The 22279-nt window shown below is 47.0% G+C and overlaps 1 long non-coding RNA gene across 3 annotated transcripts in view; it reads left to right on the top strand.

Annotated features, from left to right (window-relative positions):
- The first annotated feature begins 383 nt into the window (after window positions 1-383).
- Window positions 384-22279, top strand: part of LOC147583427 (uncharacterized) — a 57151-nt gene continuing 35255 nt past the window's right edge. For all 3 annotated transcript variants that reach the window (XR_015248192.1, XR_015248190.1, XR_015248191.1), the window contains exons 1-3: window positions 384-928; window positions 9700-9833; window positions 10358-10485. This is a non-coding gene — a long non-coding RNA (uncharacterized LOC147583427). The remainder of the gene's footprint in view (window positions 929-9699; window positions 9834-10357; window positions 10486-22279) is intronic.

Here is a 22279-nt window from a genome sequence, read left to right as displayed (position 1 = left end):
GTGGGACCATTTTATTATTCTACTTTTGGCGTGAGTGAACATTTCTCATAATAAAGAAGTTAAAAAACAAGAACAAAACGCTGTCCTGGAGAGCTGATGGAGCTCTGGCTGCAGGCGAAGCAGCTGTTCCTTAAGAATGGCCAGTCTTGGGGCGCCTGGGTGGCGCAGTCGGTTAAGCGTCCGACTTCAGCCAGGTCACGATCTCACGGTCCGTGAGTTCGAGCCCCGCGTCGGGCTCTGGGCTGATGGCTCAGAGCCTGGAGCCTGTTTCCGATTCTGTGTCTCCCTCTCTCTCTGCCCCTCCCCCGTTCATGCTCTGTCTCTCTCTGTCCCAAAAATAAATAAACGTTGAAAAAAAAAATTAAAAAAAAAAAAAAAAGAATGGCCAGTCTTCACACACCCTTTACAGACGGGATCCTCAAGCCCCCTTTCCTCCTGGGTGGTTTTACAGCCCTAGACTCGGTTTCCTTCTTTGTAAACCAGGCCTCAGCACACGACTTCCCCCTAAGGGCTGTTTCGAGCATTAACTGCAGCAAAGGAGCAGAGGAGCTTGGCACGCTCAGGAAACAATCGGGTTTACAGCCCAGAAAGACTTCTGGCTCCACGTGTCCCCACCACAAAGGCCAAGCTCCAGGGTCCCGGGGGCAGAGTCTGCGTGGCCCTGACTTCTGGCGCGCTCTGGGTTGAGCAGCGAGACCTTGGAGCTGGGGACACCCCCTCCCCACCTCCCCTGGGGCCCTGGGCGACAGGGCCCCGCCTCCAGGTAGCCCCGCCCAGTCCCCCGCCCCGTCACGCTTTCGCCGGGTCCTGAAACCGCCAGGCAAGTTGGCCTGAAGATCTGGCGTTCCCTGTTTCCTCATCGAGCCCTCCTCTTGGCCCGCGCGCCTTCTGCTCGCCTCCTGCACGCTGCTGCCCGGGAGGGGATCGGGTAAGCGTGGCGCTGCGCCCCAAGCGGGCCTGGGCAGGGGTGCGGGAAGTCTGGGGTAAAGCGGCGATGGAGTCCAAAGGGGGCGGTCTGGGTGGGTGGACATGTCACACTGAGGAGGCCCGGCCCTGGGGAAGCGCTGGGGTTGGGGCGCGGAGTGGGGGATGAGCAGTAGAGGGAGTAAACCCAGGGCCTTTGGAGGGGGACCTCGGGACGCGGTGGGGCACACCTGGAAAGTCCGGGGCCTGGGCAACGCAGAAGAGGACGTGAACCCAGAGCTGGGGGAGTCCGGTGGGACGCCAGGGGCCTGCAAATAGGCGAAAGTAAGGGAAAACGGGAAGGGGAAAGAGAAAGTGGTCCCAGAGGGGCCTCGGGCAGAGGGGGCGCCTGGGGAGGTATCCAGGTAAGGGCCCAGGGTCCGTCATCCAGGACCTGGGATGGAGGGAGACAAACCCAGGGCCCAAGGCGGGTTTGGTGTCCGGGGGAGGGGGGGGGGCAGGGGGGAGGGGAATCCAGACTGAGGGTTGGGCAAGTCTTCAGGTATTTCTGAGGCTCTCTCTCCCGCATAGCCAGTATCTTGGCTTACTAGGCCTGCTGTCCCCCCACCTACGTATCAGAAACTACCCAGGTGGGTATTCCAGCTGATTCTGATGCAGCTATAATTTAAGAGGCACTGGTCTGAAACATTAGAGCTTTGAGGGATTTGAAGTGGGAGAACCAGCCATGTGTCCTGTGATGCAAGTGCATTATTACATTTAATCTTCACAGCCTTGTGAAGTTGGTGCTCTTGTCCCCATTTAACAGACTAGGCACAGAAATTTCACTTTTCCAAGGACCAGTATCTAGGAAGAGGAAGAGCTGGGATTCAGACTCTCAAGGTAGGCTCCAGGGTGCTCCCACTGAACCAGGTCTCCTGTAAAGTCCAGAGGTAGTTTGGCCTCACAGCAGGTAGTGGGCAGCTGAATGGAGCTGATCGGTTCCAGCATTTTGGCTGTGCAGTGAAGAGTTAGGACTGGCCTTGTCTCTTGCCTTGGGGTGAGCACTAGTTTGTATGAGGTACTGGTGACCAGGTCTCAGACCTGATGTGTTGGCCCCAGGGTGCCCAAAGGCCCTAGATTCAAGGCCAGCTTCTCCCTGACTCACGGGGAGGCTGCGCATCAGTGTCCTCCTCAGTCTGATGGGTACAGACTCCCCAGGAGGCATCTGCAAGAGCAATGACCTTACAGATTCCTGTGACTGGCAGCCAGGTGGGCCCAGGTCCCCCTGCCCAGCCCTTCTCAAGGCCTGCGCCCGAGGAAGGGGCTCCAAGCACACGGGCTGTGCAGGGCTCTCACTCCACACTCTGACACCTTGGCAGGGTAGTTCTTTGTTGTGGGGGCCTGTCCTGGGGCACCGCCTCCATATTGTGTCCTCTGGGGGAAAGGCTGGGTGGGAACCTCTGCCCTGGAGTCAGTGCCACCCCCCCAGGTCTCCCCCTCTCTGGGGGCTACAGGACAGGGTTTTCCTGCGTCCACAGCCCACTCTCCCGACAGAGGCCGCCTTCACCAGCAGGCCTGTCCTTCAGGACCTGGTGTGTTCATCTGTACTCATTTCTGTCGATGCAAATGACATCTGAACACATTCTCCTTCTGACACACCCCCACGTTCTCAAGGAAGCTGAGTGCCCTTGACTACCATCCACAGGGTTGTGAGGTCCCTGCTGGGGGATCACGGAGGCCCCACACTGTAAGGGGCACAGGGTAGGTGGGAATGCCTGATGGGTGCTGACCACACTGGGCCTCTGGTGCACATTTGATGAGTTTAGAGGGCATTCTTCAGTGTGCTTCCCTCACACAAGTTTCTTCTGGAACTGTTCTGTGTGGTCCCCATAGCTCTGCCCTACACCTTGAGAGGAGGCCTCTTTCTTAGCAGTCAGGGAACCCTTCAGTTTAGCTCGGCTGCTGGCACTTGCCTCCTGGTGCCTACCTGGTTTCTTGGCGTATTTAGAAACTCATTTGTATTCTGTCTGAATCCAACCACCATGAGTGAGTCATCCAGAGGGTTTCACTCATTTTGGGAGGAGAGAACGAAGCTTTGTGGTTCATGCGTCTCTAATTGTCTAGTGTTTGTAAACGCTTTTGGGCCTCTTTATTTTTTTTAATGTTTATTTTTGAGAGAGAGAGACAGATGGAGCATGAGCAGGGGAGGGGCAAAGAGGGAGGGAGACACAGAATGTGAAGCAGGCTCCAGGCTCTGAGCCTTCAGCACAGAGCCTGACATGGGGCTTGAACTCATAGCTGTGAGACCATGACCTGAGCCAAAGTCAGACACTTAGCATACTGAGCTACCCAGGCTCCCCATTGGGCCTCTTTTTAATTGGTTATCTTGTCTGATCTGTGCCCTTCAGCCGGTGAGCCTTCCCGCTCCCTGGTTATCCTGTGACTGTGGTGATGGGTGATTTCTCCTGCCCTTCCTCTGGTTCCTGCTTTTCCCAGTGCTGTCTTGACTTTTCCCCTCCTTCCTGTTTACATGTGTGAGTCTTCCTGAAGTGAAGCAGTTGTGATTAAGTTGTCAAAAGCAGCTGACTAAAGTCAACAAAGGAAGGATTCTCTGGTAGGCTGTATCTCACCCTTTGCTGACTTTAATTAGTGAATGATTTTGTCTGCTGATTTATTTTGTTCATTATTAGCTTTATACATTTTGTATTAATTTAACTTTTCTGTTTTAATATCATAATGAACTCATGGTCCTTTGCAGACTCAACTTGTGAAGTGGTAACTATACTATATTATTATTAGATGCTGAAGTTGTCACCGATTGACAGTGGTAGTCTGTTTACAATTTTGTTCCTTTGTCATTTTAGTCCCTCCTCTGACACCTTTGAAAGCATCTTATTTTCTAGCAACCCCAGAGGGTTCCAGAGCCGTCTCATCTTTTCTCCTGCCCCAAGTTATGGGATTCATTGTCCTCCAAGAGTCCTGTTTTGAGTATTAGACATGAAAATCTGAGTGCAGAGATACATGGCCCCCAGGCTAGGGGGACATGTTGTTGCTTTGGACTACTTTTAGAAGTGTCAGAGCCAGAAAATACATCTTGTTTTAAGGTAGAGTTCACATGGACTTCCAGCGGTTTGATGCTCTGTACCCAACTATCTTTGAAGTACATAGTGTCACAGGTAGCTAAGATTTTTCTCCCACATTGGCAGTCCTAAGCTCAGCACCATCTCTCACCCCCAGAGGAGGGCAGCTAAACTGTAAATGAAATCACAGAGCTGGAACATTGTCAGTTATCTTTTGATGCATAACAAAGTACTGCCAAACCTAGGGACTTAAACAGACAGTGATTTATCGTTTCTCAATGTTCTGTGGATTGCTGGGGTGTATCTTTGGCTTCACGGGGGTCATCTGGCATCACTCAGGGGCCCTGATCCCTTTTTAGTGGGGGAAGCAACAGAGTTGTCTTTTGAAAACATAAACAGTCACTCTGAGGAGGAAGCATGTACTCCTTGCTCTGCCTGTAAGACCTTACGTGACCGGCTGCCTTGTCCTCCTTTCCTGCCATCCTCTTGTATCTACATACCCCAGACTTGTTGGCCTCTTTACCTTTCCTTCCTTGGAAGCACCAAATTTGCCCTACCTCAGTGCCTCTGTACTCACTGTTGTCTGCTTGCAGGGTTCCTCTCCTAGATCTTTGCACAGTTGGCTTTTTTTTTTTTAAGTTTTATTTATGTATTTTTTAGTAATCACCACACCCAGTGTGGGGCTCAAACTTGCAACCCCGAGATCAAGAGCTGGATGCTTTTCTGACTGAGCCAGCCAGGCACCCCTGCACAGGGGAAATTTTTTTATACTTAGGGTTCATTAAAATGTCACCCTCTCTTCTTGAGTCTTTGATCCTCCATCCACACCCTACCCTACACTTTCCCAGGATAGTCCCTGTCAATTCACAGTATTTAATTTATCTTGTTCACTTACTTGTTCTCTTGTTTATTTCTGTCTCTGCCTCTAGAATACAGAATTTCCTGAGAGCAGGACTTTATCTGTCTTGCTTTCCACTGCATTCTTGGTGCCTAGAAAACTCCTTGCATAAAAGGAAGGAAGAAAACATTTGTTGAATGGATGATAAATCATTCATGCAACTAAAGAGGAGAGGGATGAATAGGTGGAGCACAGAGGATTTTTAGGGGAGTGTAACTACTGTGTGTGATATAATGATGGATGCATGTCATTCTACATTTGCCCAAACCCATCGACTATACAACACAGGAGTGACCCCTACTGTAAACTGGACTTGGGGTGATCATGATGTGCCAGTGTGGGTTCATCAGTTGTAACATGCTCCTGTCTCGTGTGGGATGTTGGGGGCAGGGGTATATGGGAACTCTGTGTACATTCCTCTCAATTTCTCTGTGAACCTAAGACTGCTCTAAAAAATAAAGGTGTTTTTTTCTTTTTTTAAATAGTGCACATCCATTGGAAAGAATTCTGAACAATATAGACGTACATATAAAGTCCAAAGGATTACATCCATACCTTCTGTACCCCAAGCCCTTTCTGTTTATATCCACACCTCTTGTGTTGACTGGCTGGGTGGCTGTGTTGCCTTTCATGGGAAGGATGAGATTGAGAGGTGGAATGAGGATACTGGGAGCTCTGTGTTAGACCGAGGTGCCTGAGATGCCTTTCAGACCACTGAGTGGGAAGTTGGCTCTCCGTGTCTGGATCCTGGGCTGAGGGCCGAGCTGGGAGATGTGATTGGGAGGTAGTAGCAGCATATCATTGTTCCTTCAGGCTATGGGACTGGGGGAGGTCCACACACAGGCTGTAGACAGAAAACAAGTGAGGAGAGTCTGGAGTGTCAGCGTTAGAGATCAGAGGAAGAAGACACACCAGGAAAAGAGACAGGACACCCGTGGAGTAGGACAAAATGAGGCATGCATGGAAACCTGGGAAGGGCTGCCAGATAAAACACAGAATTTGAGAGAAACAGTGACTCACTTTTCAGCATAAGTATGTCCCATTTCACCTGCGAAATCTGACAACCCTAAGCTGGAAGAAGGCATCTCAGCCTTTCCACAGTGATGCTACAGGCCAGGAATGCCCGCTGGGCCTATACTACTTGTGATGATTCCCCAACGGGTTCCCCTCCTGGAGCCATTGTTGAAGCTGGATCAGCCCTTGTGGTTCTTGTTATATTGTAGGAAGAGCCTCAGCAAAATCATCAGGGAACTTTGGAGAACAAGATTTATTACTCACAGGTCCTGGCAGGTCCATGGCATGTGTGAGGGCCACACAGCCACACAGTATAGTCTCAGGTGGAGAGGGAGGGAGGATGCATGGGCCTGGGGCTCTGCATTTGTTGGGATGAGATAATTAGGGTTTCATGGGTTCACTGATTATCAGATGGCTTAAAACATGAGAACAAGAAGTAGGATAAGGGAAGGGAGAAGCAGAGTCACTCAAGCAGTCAGTGATCTAGATTACCCAGGACTTGCTAAAAGGGGAGCTTTATGGGTGTGGGTGACCTTGTGGGGTTGGTTTGCTAGGAGCTGGCTGCCTTTGACATGGATGCCTCAGCAGTCAAAGGCTTCTTGACATGCACACACTAGCAGCCCCAGGAGAAACAAAATCAGTCCCAGCACAATTAACCTAGACTTTATTGTAGAGTGCTGAACACAGGAAAGCTCCAGAAGAGCCTTTTAACAAGGGGTAGGTGGGCAGAATGTTTTAAGGGCTTTAGGGGAAAGGTATTTGTCAGAGTTCCTGTAGATGTTGCAGGAAGGGGTCAGCACCAGTGCGGCTATTTTCAGAAATGAGAGCAGGGCATCATACTTGATAGCAGCTCTTCTGTGCAGGATGGACTAAACTTTATCAGGAAAGAGGAGAAGGGATGAAAAGGAGCAGGGGCTAAAGTCACATGCAGGAGGGGTGGGGGGGACACCACAGTGGGCAAGTCTCAAGTCCTTGAGTCTCTCATGCCCTAGTGAATCTGTATGGAACCAGACTAGAACGCTGGCGGAAAAACCTGGCACACAGGAGGGCCAGCGGTAGTAAATCTGGCCATGGGAGACTAATCTCTTGGTGGAACTTAGCCAGGGTTTCCTTGAGGGTGCGATTCATCCGCTCTACTTTCCCTGAGCTCTGGGGTTGGTAAGCAGTGCACAGTTTCCAGGTAACATTGAGGGATTTTGTTAGGGTTTGTATAATGTCTGCCACAAATGCAGGCCCATTATCACTGTGTATGGTTAAGGGTAGACCAAACCAAGGCACAATCTCCTGTAGAAGAGCTTTGGCCACCTTGTGACTTCCTTCCATTCTGGTCTGGAATGCTTCGACCCATCCCAAATATGTGCAGATTATTATAAGAAGGTACCTGAAACCTTTATTTGGTTGTATGTCAGTAAAGTCCACCTCTAAGTCTTTGAAAGGGGTGGCCCCTATCCATCACGTGCCAGGCAGGGGCCGTGGGGACAGACGAAGCATTGTTTTTGGCACACGTTCCACCTTGTTCACTGACAGCTCGGCATAATGCTGGCAGCTGGCTGACAGAGTTGTTCTTTTGGAGGAGGGCCTCTAGTGCAGTTTTTCCTAGGTGTGTGAGTTGGTGATGTTCCTTCACTAGGTGATTTCCCACAGAAAACAAAGGGGACAAAGATGTGTCCATTTGGCATGACCCACCATCCGTCTTTGCTTAGTGTGCCCCCTTCTGTCGAGGCCCAACTTATTTCTTCTTTGGTATACAGGGGAGGGGAGACTTCTCTCTGGGGTGCAAGAGTCATAGTGTAGGCAAGAGCTTCACCCGGGTCACCACAGGTGGCCGCTCAGGCTGTTTTGTCAGCTGGGTGACTTCCTTGAGTTATGGGGTTGTCTCCTTTCTGATGTCCCTTATGGTGTAGGATGGCTACCTTGTCTGGCAGCCGGGTGGCCTCAAGAAGCTTTAGTATTTCTTCCTTGCTTTGGATCATTTTCCCTGCAGCGGTAAGGAGGCCTCTTTCCTTATAGCCGGCCCCATGCACCTGCACAGTGGCGAAGGCATCAGCTTCATGGAAATCAGTGTAGATGTTAACTTGTTTACCTTTGCTAAGGATGAGGAACCGGGTTAAGGCGTACAGTTCAGCTTGTTGTGCTGACCATCCTTCCGGCAAGGCCTTGGCTTCCAGAACGTCGGTGGTTGTGGTTACCGCATATCCTGCTCTTCGGCTGCCCTCTTGTAAATAGCTGCTCCCATCGCTGAACAGGTGATCTCTGGGCTTGTTATAACCTGGTCTTGGAGGTCCGAGCGGCTGGTGTAGACTTCATCCACTACTTTGGAACAGTCATGGTCGGGTTCTCTCTCCTCCGTGGGAAGGAAGGTGGCCAGGTTGATGTTCTTACTGTTTCAAGAGTGACCCCTGGGTTTTCATAGAGAAGGCCTTGGTATTGTGTCAGCTGAGAATTGGAGAGGAAACGATATCCTTGAGTGCTTGTGAGGGACACGACCGCGTGTGGAACCTTAACATTAAGTGTTTGTCCCAGTGTGAGTTTGTCTGCCTCCTTGATGAGCAGGACTGTGGCTGCCAGCGCTCTGAGGCACGGTGGCCATCCTGCAGCCACGGGATCAAGTTTTTTTGACAGGTAGGCTACTGGCCATTGCCAAGGCCCCATGCCCTGAGTGAGCACTCCAAGGGATGTTTATTCCTTTTCATGCACGAAGAGGATAAAGGGCCTTTCTGTGTCAGGCAAACTCAGGGCTGGGGCTCATCCCAGAGCCAACTTTATTTCTGTGAAAGTGGTCCTTGCTTCCTCAGTCCATGCAAGGGGCTCCTGGTCTGGCCCTCCCAACAGGTCATAGAGGGGCCTCGCTATGGCTGAGGATGCAGGGATCCAAATGCGACAGAACCCCGCGGCCCCTAAAAATTCATGCAAGCCTAGTTTTGTTTGGGGCTGTGGCGGTGTGGTGATAACGTCCTTCCTTTCCAGTCCTAGTTCTCTTTTTCCTTTTGTGAGGAGGAAGCCTAAGTAGCGGACCTGCTGCTGACAAATCTGTGCCTTTTTCCAAGAGGCCCGGTACCCCAAGTAGGATAGGAGCTGCAGGAGGGCCTTGGTACCTTTCATACAGTTGTCTTGAGTGTTGCTGGCAAGGAGGAGGTGGTCTACGTATTGGAGGAGGACACACCCTGTGGTTTCCCTCAGAACGTGGGCGAGGTCTGCAGCTAGTGCTTCCCCAAAAAGAGTGGGCGAGTTCTTGAAACCTTGGGGAAGTTGTGTCTATCCAGGTCAGCTGCATCTGGCACCCTGTAACGGGCTCAGTCCACTGAAAGGCAAACAATGGTTGACTTTGAGGAGCCAGGTGGAGGCAGAAGAAAGCATCCTTCAGGTCGAGGCATGTAAACCATGTGGCTGACCCCGGAATTTGGCTGAGGAGAGTATATGGGTTCGGAACCACTGGGTGTAAGGAAACAGTCACTTTGTTAATGGCCCTCAGATCCTGTACTGGTCGGTCTCCTCCTCCTGGCTTCTTGACTGGCAAGAGCAGGGTATTCCAAGCCAACTGGCACTCAATTCGAATACCTGCTTCTCTGAGCTTGGTCAGGTGCTCTTGTATAACCCATTCTAGTCTTGAGTGGGAGGGGGTACTGCCTTTGTCTCTGAGGTTGGGCTCCAGGGATCAGGTCACCAATGATGGGGGCCCGATTCCAAGCTAGTCCAGGTGGGTTATCTTCAACCCATATGGAGGGGAATGTGAGCCTGAATTCTGAGGGGTTACAGAATAAGGCCTGGGTTTTAGAATAGTCTCCATTCTTCTTCACTTGGCAGGGTAATCGCCAAGACCAGGGTTTCCTTCTGCCTTGGGTTTAATGGGAGGTGAGTGCATCCAGTGGGTTCAAAAGTCATCTGGGCCCCAAGTGTGGAGAGCAGATCCTGGCCCAGGAGAGGACTTGAGCAGTCAGGTAAGTAGAGGAACTCATGCCAGACCTTGTGACCCCCCCAAGTCCACATTGTCGAGCTTGACAGAAGAGCTGCTGTATCACCCATGTCCCAGTAGCCCCAAGTATGGCTGCTGCCTTTTGGCTTAAGAGTGCCACAGGGGAAGTAACAACAGAGTGTTCAGCCCCAGGGTCAACCATGAAAGTTATTGTTCAGCCCCCTACCTTCATTTCGACCGTGGGCTCATGGGGGCCAAGAGAGAAAGAGCCCGGCCCCCTCAGTCCGATTCTACCCTGGCCAGACCAACGAGGTTCTCACCTCGAGGTTCCTCCCAATATTGGCTGGGTTTTGAGGGTCCCTTCTGATTCGGACATTCATTCTCCTAGTGTCCCTTCTCTTTGCAGTATGCACATTGGTCCCTTGCTAAGGGGGCTCTGGGCTTCCGCCCTTTTGGTGGTTGGGGTCTTCCCACCTTCGCAGCGTCTGTTCCTTTTTGTTCTGCTGCGAGAAGGGTGGCTTCTTAGTCTTCTCTCCGCTTCTCTTTCAGCTGTGACTTCTCTGTTCATGAAAACCTTATTGGCGACCTCTATCAACTGAGTGATATTCATCCCGGCAAAGCCCTCCAACTTCTGGAGTTTTCTTCTGATATCTGGGGAAGCCTGTGCCCCAAAGGAGGTATTTACCAGCTGTTGACTTTCTGGTGCCTTGGGGTCAAATGGGGTGTATACATGGCATGCTTTATATAATCTTTCATAGTAGTCTCTGGGAGACTCCCCAGGGTGCTGTGTGACTGGGTTTGATGTTTGAGTCATGTTCATGGGCTTTTTGGCTCCAACTAGGACTCCCCAAAGGAGGGCTTCCTGGTATCATCAGATGTGAACCTGTCCCTCTTCTGTGGTGAAATCCCATGTTGGGTGTTCTTCACGCATGGCAGCTTGAGCCCAGACAGCAGGGTCATTGATCCCCGGCGGTGCGTGATCTTCTAGGTAGTGTTGTGTTTCCCTCCTCCTCCTCCTCCTCTTCCTCCTCTTCCTCCTCATCCTCCTTCTTCTTTCTTCTTTCTTCTTTCTTCTGTATTAAACAGAGTACGGAGTAACTGTGACAATATTCCCAAGTCCGTTGGCGGGTCTGGAAGAGGGACTCCAAGTCAGCCATTGCTTGAGGCTTTTCAGAGTATGATGGAGTGTTGTGTTTCCAATTGAGGACGTCGGTTGTAGAGAAAGGTTGATAATACATCATGGAATGGCTGGGCTGGATGGTTCCGTCCTCATTCTTTCAGGCTCTCTCATCTCCCTTACAGGCATTTGGAGAGCATTAGGTCTGGGTCTGGGGCAGAGTTTGGCTACTGGCCCCTGTTGGGGAGGATTCTCCGGGTGTGAGAGGGGCAGGGAGATGGGTGGCGCCAACTGTGGTGGCGGCAGCGGCAGCGGCAGCAGCGGTGGCGCCCATTGCTTGGCGGCGACTTTGGCAGCAGCAGCGAGAGCAGCCAGTGGCCTCAGTGGAAAGACAGATGGGGGAGGAGTTTCAGGCTCAGGGGGAGCAGGGAGGGAGCTTGATGAGTCATAAGGAGGTGGAAAGACAATATCTTCCTTTGTGTCTCCTTTGAATCTTAGAGGAGTGGCAGGTTGCTTCATTGGCTCCCTGGGTGAGCCTCCGGATAAAGTGGCTAAAACCTGTGCCTGGTTCTGTTTGCTAACGATGAATCGCACCCAAGGCGGGGGGTTTGGGGCAATTTCAAGCCAAGGAGTCGATGTATGGAAACTGATCAGAGTGGCCTGGGTTCCCAGTGACTATTAGCCCGACCCACTGCACCATTTGAGCATCTAATGTCCCTTCTGGGGGCCATCCTACATTGAATATGGGCCATTCTAGTTCACAAAAGGTCCTTAACTTCCTGGGTGTCATTTTCACCCCATAATCACCTGAAAATCCCTTTTTAAAATTTTTGAGCATGACCTCTAAAAGCAGAGGCTTACTCTGTTTTGATCCCATTATTAATTCCTATCTCGTGTTCAGTGTCACAAACACAGACAAATGAGATGACCTTCAGATGAGAGGGCCAATCAGATACTCCTCTGGTCATGTTCCTGAGGGAAACGTTAGGTGAGGTTTGGCTGTAGCAGACTCAGCTTTGTGACTTGTGATCAGAATCTGATCCAATACTGCCCCAGACCTTATACTCTCACCACGACACAGGAGAGCCCATTCAGACTCCGTAGACTTTTGGGGACCTTAAGGGTGCCTGTCCATGGAGCCACAAACTCGAACTCGGCTGGCAAGCCTGGCCAAGCCACTCATTCTCCTTCTCTGTCTCTCTGTCTCTCTGTCTCTCTGTCTCTCTCTCTCTCTCTCTCTCTCTCTCTCTCTCTCTCACACACACACACACACACACACACACACACACACCAGAGTCTATTACATTGCCTCCCACAAAATTTTCTACCTGTGAGACCTATTAAGGCCTCCGGAGATTGATCACGTCCCTCTTCCAGGCACTTGGGTGGGCCTGACTTCTTTGGGGCCCCAGCCTTACTGGTTCCGATGTTGGGTCCATGCCCTCACCTACCAGTTGTCTTCGAGTCCAGCGGGAACAAGGGAGCGGGGCCAGCCCGAGGCAACCGAGAAGGAGACTGCCGAAATTCAGGCAGGGCACACCTTCTCCCTTGCAATCCCTCGCTTTGTCACCGCCTCGCCATTCTCCCAAACAGGTGGCAACAATGGGCCAGTGTGGTTGGGTTTCCTGATCAGGGAACCAAGTGTGTTACGGAACCAGGCTGGAACACTGGCAGAAAAACCAAGCGGCACTCGGAGATCTTGGTGCATTGGAGATTTATTTAACACCAGCGGGTTCAGAGGAGACTGTCTCTCCAAAGATCTGAGCACCGAATGCAAGTGGGGAGAGTAATTTATAGTTGTCAGCTTCCATATCTGTGGGTGGGGGTTTTGGCTCACACAGCAAACAAAGGAAGAAGAACCAAGAGGAGGGGGTCTTGAAGCTAGAGACCGGAGTCTGTTTTAGCTCCGTCGGCCATCTTTGGCATACTTTATTCACTTGTCCAACATTCCCCCCTTTGGTGCCCTTTAAAAAACTTTTAGTAGGCATCATCTTTCAGTTTTACAGGTTGGTGCTCTCGGAAGACTAAGATACGTGCAGTCGTTTGGCGAGCAACAGTGTTTTCAATAAAACGTACCACAGCATTCAGTATACAGGGGCCAATGGATCCAAGTAAAATTATGGAGAGGAGGGGCCCCACCAGAGCAGGAAGCCAGGATGCCCAATCCGTGAGGTCCCATCCTTTCCATTGATTGATAGTTTCCTGTGGCCTATGTTGAATTCTTTCCTTGAGCTCCTTAACCTTTGTTGTAACTATTCCTGACTGGTTTACATGATAGCAACATCCCTCCCCTGGAAAGATGCAAGTCCTTCCTTTTTCTGAAGTAAGGAGGTCAAGGGCTCGCCTGTTTTGGAGGGTCAGTGCCACCAGAGAGTTTATTTGGCTCTGTAAGGTTACCAGAGAATCTGCCACCCATTCGATGTCTTCACTTAGCTCTTCAGATAGTCTATGGTATAGTCCTATGGATGAACCTATGCCCCCTCTTCCAGTTCCTATTCCTGTCGCAATTCCTGTGCCTATCAGAACGGGTAGCAGGACTGCCCATTTAGCCCAGTACTTGGGGCTACAGGCTAAGAGCTGATCTTCAGTGTATACAGATACTTCTGGGGTTGGGAAGACGGAATAACAAAGCTGAGTCCAGTTGGGCTCTAGGCATCAGTAGGCCGATTTAGAACACAGATGGACCACCCCAGGGGTTGAACATAGGGTTGCATTTCTCTTTAAGGTTATATTTCTGCCACATAGAGAGGTACCATTCATACCTTCAGGGACTGTACAGATTAGATTGTCGGCATTTGAAATAGATGCCAGTGGCCAGGGGTCCAATTAAGACAGAGGTGTTGGTTTTGAGATTTTCAGGAGCTTCCCAGGTCAAAGGGATGGGAGTGGCTAAGTTAAGCCCTCCAGCTGAGGGGGCAAGCACATCCAGCAGATTTGTATGTGATTATCTATTTTATGGAGGACTTGTAGAGTAGTGTTGGCCTAACGCTGGAGTGGGGAATTGGTAAGCATCTGACTGAGGGCTGAAAAGTTCACACCTTGGTAGGCTGCCAGGGGAGTGGCCACCTTTATGGCTTGCATTCCCCTATCCTTTATAACTGTTTGAAGGGCCCTGTCTTGAACCCCTCCCCCATCTGAGATTCCCCCATTGAGGAAGGTAAGTGTAGCAAGCTCACTTCCCTCTCCAGAGGCCCTTGTTGTGACATGGGTTCCTGACATTTCAGGTTATCTCTATGATCCAATACTTAGTCCTTGGGACACCGGACGACTGACAGTGCGTGTTTTTCCCCTGTAGTGATCTTTGTGGAGGCAGGTGAAGGTGCTGGATGCCCTTGCCCCCCTTATTGTCATATAACAATCCTGGGGGCAAAGTGGGTAAGTGGCAGTTGTGAGGGTGAGAGAGGTTATCCTAGCATACAGGCAATACTTACTAGTCCTCCCATCCAGAGGAGGTATGCAAGGCCCAGAATGCATCTTTTTGTCCCATGTCCAGCTTGTTGGTGCAGTCTCTATCAGCCCAATGGTAAGAAGTAAGATCAGGGCTATGACACCGGTAAGGGGCAAGGGCTGGCAGAGTTGTATCCAAACCCCCGGGCTAGGTTCACGCATTGATTCCTCAAGCTTCTGCCATGCACAGGCCAGCCAGCTTCTGGGGTGTGGCTGGAGCAGGGCTGGAGGTCTCAAGGGCCAGTTTCCCTTTTGAGGGTCAGTTTTAGTGGGTTGACTGGATCTGGATCACTTCGCCAGGTTGTGGGTTCTTCTGAGTTGTCCTTCTTAGCTCTGGAGTGATGGACCCATGGGGGGTGATACCTGAAACTCAATCCTCTATTTGGTTGTATGTCTGTAAAGTCTATCTCCAAGTTTTGGAAAGGGTGGATTTCTGGTAACTGTCAGATCAGGTTTAGGGAAGATATGATTTGCATATTTAGGGATCCATCCTGTTTTCCAGTTGTGTAAATAATCATATGCCTATGGGGTGTTATTTTTATCCCCATAGAATAACAAGCACAGAAAATTTCCTATACATGAAATAGTTTGACAATTTTCTGACGTTTACCTCAAGTTGTTTAGGCAAAAACCAAACATTTAAAGGTGATCATGACTAGAATTTAACATTCTTAACAGTGCATTGTTGAAACAGTTGTTCTCTAAAGACACACACACCCCCTTCCCTTTCCAGAGATAGCTAAATAGAGACCAATGCATCTGTAGAACAAATCCAGTCTTAACAAATCTGACCTAATTATTTACATAAGCTCAGCAAGAATAGCGATTGGTCATGAGGATCTTGTAAATTTTCTTTGTTGGAGCTTTTTATAACCAATCTCTGGGTTGAATTTTTAGTAGCCTATCCAGGCCAGGAGCCAAGCCAAATACTTGCCATCAGACAGGCCTGCAATACCTGTAGAATTGGGCAAATTCCTCTTTGTGAGGTCCCCAAGATATCCTGAGTTTCCTGCACCTGCCAGGAAGTGGCCGTCTTTACCTACCTGTTGAGGCTGCTGGGAACTCAGCAAGCAAGGCACCAGGCCAACATTTCCAAGGGGCATTATGGCTCCATGTTTTATAAAGCCAACCCTAATTCCTTAAAGCTGTCTGGTCATATCTGAGTTTATGAATGTCATCCTCAAATATGACATTCCAGTGAAGCCTTGGTAAAATAACCAGTATTTCCAATGGTGACCTGTTGCATGATGAACAGATTATTATTGAACTTATGCAAAAAAGTGTAATTCCCATGAAAGAAAGAATACTCACTGAGAGTTTTGAATTTCAGGGGAGTTATGTAGAGAAAAAGATAAATGCTTCAGTTTACAAATGCATACTTTATGACATTTTTGTATATCATAGATATCTTAAGAGAAAGTTTCCTTAATCTGGGAGATGAGATATTAGAGAACCAACAATATGTTCAACAAGAATCATAAAACTAAATTTCCTCAGTTCATTTAATCCCATGTTCCTAATTCTTGTTCAATTTGAATGCAGCTTTTTAGTTCTGGAAATTCTTACCCATTTTAGTATTAATTTTAAGATGTCAGATACCTGTATTTATCCACAAAGTCCTTTGAATAAATCTCCTTGAAGAAGATATACGTTTTGTGAGAGAATAAGAACAATTATAAATGACAAAATCTCAGAAATAGAAATCGTTAAAGATTTGATGAGAGTTCATTATGATGCAATTGACAAAGAAATGTGGTTATTTCTGTGACACATAACATCTCAAGTAATCAGAATATTGTTGACCTTATATCAAAACATTAAAACTTTAGGAATTGCATATATTTGGGCAGTTACTGCATTTACCTGTGCAATACAACCTAAGGTTTACCATTGTATGACAGTGCTTTTCCGTAATTTAGCATCCCAAATAAAAGGGCCTAATTGGTCAAGAAGACTTCATTTACCATTTAAATCCTGAGAAGTTTGTTAAAACCCCAGAAGTCATAAATGCATTCTAAATAGGATTAAAGATCATTACAAATCTTACAATTTTATTTATTCAACCAAAGTGGCAATAAAAGATCTCAAAGGTCAATATATAGCATTATACAGTTGTTATCAAAACCTAGGTCCTTTAACATTGAGAAGTTTTAACTAAGTAATCAAAGACCTGATAGAGAGGAGACCTAAAACTTTGATTTTCCTGGAGGATAAACCTTTTTTTGCGTTGTCTTATCAAGAGCAGATGAACAATTCAAGAAAACTTTGTCATTTTAGCAGAAAGAAAAGCAGAATTTCAACCTTATACCAGTATACTTTTAAAATTCCATTCATATCAACCTTCTACAACTTTCTTTTGCTTCCAAATTTTGTCCCAAAGCCATTTCCTTCCAAATAACCAGTCTCATTTAGGACAAAATTACTTTCTTCTACCCTCAACAAAACTGTATTTCCATTCCTTATATCTTTCTTATATACCTCCTATTTTCCTACATACAGTGTTGTTTTCTTGATTTTCATCAGTATTAAGTACATTCAGCAGAATTTTAACTCTTAGGAAACCTTAGTCTCCAGTGGAGGACTTAGTAACCAATTGAGAAGTGTTTACATCAGAATTTTTTTAGATGGTAAATTCATGAACCAATTAAGTACAAAGCATGTTTTCCAATAGGTCCAAATAGCCTTAATATCTCAGCAATAAGAAGTTTAAAACACAAACCTATGTTCAGTAATCAATGCTTTAGCATTCCATCCTATTTGGAAAGTTTCAGGTTACCAAGGTCCTTGAAAGTTATCTTAACAATTACCCATGAAAACTTTGAGACAGTCAAAATTAACTATCATTAACAAATTGCAAAAGATAACATGAGCTTATTTGAACTTTGCCAATAACTTTAAAGGCAGGTCCAATAAACTTAAATTAGTTTAAACATCGCATATGTTTCACCTGCGTCCACCTAAAAGTCAATCAATTTTTCCCCATTGTCAGTTTTCATTTGGGGTGCCAGTGGAGATATCTGAACTGGGTGGTCCAAGGGGGGGTGCACTTTGCTCCTTGACTTGGAGGGTGGGAGGAGGAACCAATGGTGCCTGAGACACTGGGGATGGTATAGGACCACACCCAAGTTGGTGCAGAAACATGAGGGGGAGGGGAAAGCAGAAGCAGCAACTGCTTGGGAATATTTCTTAAAATCCCTGTCCCGAGACAGACTAACCACAGTTGGCTCTAATTATAGCCATTAACCTGGGAAATGAGGAGAATCCCTCACATCTATTAAGCAGAGGAACAGGGAGAGTCAGTATCCCCGTTTAGTCTTGTTCTATCTTGGCTAGACCAATAAGTTCCCCTTCTGGAGGTTCCTCCTGATTTTGGATTGGGTTTTGGGACTTTCCCTGGTTGGGACACGTATTCTTTTTAATGTCCTTTCCCCTTGCAGTAGGTTCATATTTATGGCCGCCTCAACCCCCTGCTCTGATCCCCCAGAGAGCCTCCTGACACTGGCAGATGTGGACCGGCATCTGGAGAGCGCCTGCACCTGGGCAAATTTGCAATCTGGCTAGTGGTCCTTGTGGAGGAGGGTTCTATGGCCCAGAAGGGGAGGAGAAATGGGAAGAGTTTCAAGCTCAGGGGAGGGGGAGGGAACCTAATGAGTCATGAAGAGGCAGAACATTAGGGGAGCAGTGGGTCACTTCTTTGGCTCCCTGGGTGAATCTTCAGATAAAGCAGCTAAAACCTTTGCCTGGCTCTCCTTGCTCCATCCTGACCCCACAATGCTCTCATGAGGCAGAGTCCCAAAGACAGAGGGACAGGGGCGCCCCCTCCAATGAGGAGACCAGCCAGATGCCTGCCTGGCCGTGTCCCTAAGGAACCCAGGCGATGCTCAGCCCCACAGATCCTGGCCCCTGGGGACCCCAAGGGCGCCCGCCTGTGGAGCCACAGAATCTAACTCAGCAGGCAAGCTAGACTGAGTCGCACATACACACATACACACCAGAGGTTATTACATTCCCTCCCACAGAATCCCTACCTGTGAGACTTCTGAAGTCTTGGGGAGTGATCATATCCCCCTTCTACTCTTGCAAGTGGGCTTGATTAGATTGGTCCTCAGACTTACCAGTTCCGACGTCAGGTCCAGGTCCTCACCTGCCAAGTCTCCTCAAGTCCAGTGGGAATGGCAGAGTGAGGGCCGGCCCAAGGCAACTGAGAAGGAGACTGACAAAATTCAGGCAGGGCATGCACTCTTCCTTGCGATCCTTCATTCCATCACCACCTCGCCATTCTCCCAAACTGGTGGCAACAGTGGGCCAGTGCGGTTGGGTTTCCCTGTCAGGGAACCAAGTATGTTACAGAACCAGGCTGGAATGCTGGTGGAAAAACCAAGTGGCACTCGGAGATCGTGGTGGATTGGAGATTTATTTAACACTGGCGGGCTCAGAGGAGATCATTTCTCCAAAGATCTGAGACCCGAATGCAAGTGGGAAGGGTAATTTATAGTTATCAGCCTCCATACTGGGGGGGGGGGTGTTATTTGGGCACAGCAAACAAAGGAAGAAGAAACCGGAGGAGGGGTCTCTAAGGTAGAGACCAGAGCTTGTTTTTGCTCCATCAGCCATCTTTGGTGTACTTTATCCACTTCTCCAACACTATCAAGGATGGCATGAGAAATTACATAAAAATTATATCTGTGCTAAAAATAGGGTTGGAAGGATGTTTACATTTTATTAAATAAAACTACCCAGGATCTAGGACATTGATTTAAAAAAATTGTGTGTGTGTGTGTACACACTGGAAGAATATACATTGGATTTAGCATTAATTATTTTGGGGCAGTAACATTGTCAGTGATTTAACCTCCCTTATTTGTACCTTTTTGTGTTTTTTGAATTATATTTCTTATGAACATACTACTTTTTTGTTAAAAAAAAACCAATCACGTTGTATTTATTTTTGAAAGGAGAGTACTTTGGGATGGTCCTTCAGGAGTAGAATAGATGGATTGTGGTTCTACAATTCAGCTTAGCTGAATGCAAGAATTTTCATGTCAGGTAAAAGACACCAGACCTGGAAAGAATACGTGGACTGTGACTTTATTGATCTAAATTGCAAAGCAAGCAAAACACTGTTGTTTAGGGCTGTACTCTTAGTTGGTAACACTAAATAAGGATGAAACAGAAAGTGAGGAGTGATCCTCTCCAGAGTTTGTACAGTCGCCCCGGTGATAAGGAATAAGGGTTATTGTTAGGGGCTCAGAGATTTTGGGAAGCTGCTAGTGTTCTGCTTCTTGGCCTTATTCCATAAGTAATTCATGAATTTTTTATTGAGATACAAATCACATGCCACAAAATTCGCCCCTTCGAAATGTATAATTCAGGAGAACAGAAGATTCATGTTCACACAAAGATCTGCATATAATAGCAAAAAAGTAAAAAAAAAAAAAAGTTCAATTGTCCATCACCTGATGAATGGATAAACCAAATATGTTCTGTCCATACAGTGGAATATTTTTTGGCCATAAAAAGAAATGAGGTATTCATATAACAACATCGGTGAACCTTGAAAACATTATGCTAAGTGGTGTCTTATGTTTGTTTTTTAAAATTTGTTTTATTTATTTTTAAATTTAATTTTTTAAAATTTACATCCAAGTTAGCACATGGTGGAACAATTATTTCAGGAGTAGATTCCTTAATGCCCCTTACCCATTTAGCCCATCCCCCCTCCCCCCTCCCCCCTCCCACAACCCCTCCAGTAACCCTCTGTTTGTTCTCCATATTTAAGAGTCCCTTATGTTTTGTCCCCCTCCCTGTTTTTTTTTTTAATTTTTTTTTAACGTTTATTTATTTTTGAGACAGAGAGAGACAGAGCATGAACAGGGGAGGGGCAGAGAGAGAGGGAGACACAGAATCTGAAACAGGCTCCAGGCTCTGAGCTGTCAGCACAGAGCCCGACGCGGGGCTCGAACTCACGGACCGTGAGATCATGACCTGAGCTGAAGTCGGACGCTTAACCGACTGAGCCACCCAGGCGCTCCTCCCCCTCCCTGTTTTTATATTATTTTTGCTTCCCTTCCCTTGTGTTCATCTGTTCTGTGTCTTAAAGTCCTCATATTAGTGAAGTCATATGATATTTCTCTTTCTCTAATTTCGCTTAGCATAATATCCTCTAATTCCATCCATGTAGTTGCAAATGGCAAGATTTCATTCTTTTTTATTTCTGAGTAATACTCCATTGTGTGTGTGTGTGTGTATGTGTGTATATATATATACCACATCTTCTTTATCCACTCATCCATCGATGGACATTTTGGCTCTTTCCATACTTTGGCTATTGTTGATGGTGCTGCTGTAAACATTGGCGTACATGTGCCCCTTTGAAACAGCATACCTGTAACCCTTGGATAAATACCTAGCGGTGCAATTGCTGGGTCATAGGGTAGTTCTGTTTTTAATTTTTTGAGGAACCTTCATAGTGTTTTCCTGAGTGGCTTCAGCAGTTTGCATTCCCATCCACAGTGCAAAAGAGATCCTCTTTCTCTGCATCCTTGTCAACATCTTTTGTTGCCTGAGTTGTTAATGTTAGCCATTCTGACAGATGTGAGGTGGTATCTCATTGTGGTTTTGATCTGTATTTCCCTGATGATGAGTGATGTTGAGCATTTTTTCATATGTCAGTTGGCCATCTGTATATCTTCTTTGGAGAAGTGTCTATTCGTGTCTTCTGCCCATTTCTTCATGGGATTATTTGTTTTTTGGGTGTTGAGTTTGAGCAGTTCTTTATAGATTTTGGATACTAGCCCTTTATCTGATAATGGCACTTGCAAATATCTTCTCCCATTCCATCAGTTGCCTTTTAGTTTTGCTGATTATTTCCTTCACTGTGCAGAAGCTTCTTATTTTGATGAGGTCCCAGTAGTTCATTTTTGCTTTTGTTTCTCTTGCCTCTGGAGATGTGTTGAGGAAGAAGTTGCTGTGGCCAAGATCAATGAGGTTTTTGCCCACTTTCTCCTCTAGGATTTTGATGGCTTCTTGTCTTATGCTTAGGTCTTTCATCCATTTTGAGTTTATTTTTGTATATGGTGTAAGAAAGTGGTCCAGGTTCATTTTTCTGCATGTGGCTGTCCAGTTTTCCCAGCACCACTTGCTGAAGAGACTGTCTTTATTCCATTGGATATTCTTTCCTGCTTTGTCAAAGATTAGTTGACCATATGTTGGTAGGTACATTTCTGGATTCTCTATTCTGTTTCATTGATCTGAGTCTATTTTTGAGCCATCTTATGTGCTTTTGACTTGCATTTTTCTAACAACTGATGTTGAGCATCTTTTAATGTGCTTATTGTCCATTCAACTCCTTTGCCAGTTTTTAAATTGGATTTATTGTTGAGTTATAAGTGTTCTTGATATAGCAGGATACTAGACCCTTTTCAGATTATATGGCAAATATTATCTCTGTTTCTATGGGTTGTCTTTTCACTTTATTAGTAGTGTCCCACAAAACTTAGATTTTGATAACATCCAATATATTTAATTTTTCTTTAGTTGCTTTTACTTTAGATATTGTGTCTAAGAAACCATTACCTAATCCAAAGTCACTAAAACTTATACCTATATTTTCTTCTAAGTGTTTTGTAGCTTTTAGCTGTTAGGTTTAGGGCTTTGGACCATTTTGTGTTAGTTTTTGTATATGGTTTGAGGTAGGTGTCTAAACACATGATTTTGCATGTGGATATCCAGTTATTTTGGCACCATTGTTGAAGAGACTTTTCTCTTCCCATTAAATAGCCTTGGCATCCTGGCTGAAAATCAATTGAACACAGGTACATGGATTTATTTATGGATTCTCAACTCTATTTCACTGATCTATATTTTGATTCTTATACCAGTACTATACTGTCTTGATTATTGTAGCT

Source organism: Puma concolor, chromosome A2, assembly GCF_028749965.1.
Source record: "Puma concolor isolate L17-30 chromosome A2, mPumCon1.1.hap2, whole genome shotgun sequence".
Lineage (NCBI taxonomy): Eukaryota > Metazoa > Chordata > Mammalia > Carnivora > Felidae > Puma > Puma concolor.
This window is presented reverse-complemented; position numbering and strand designations above follow the sequence as displayed.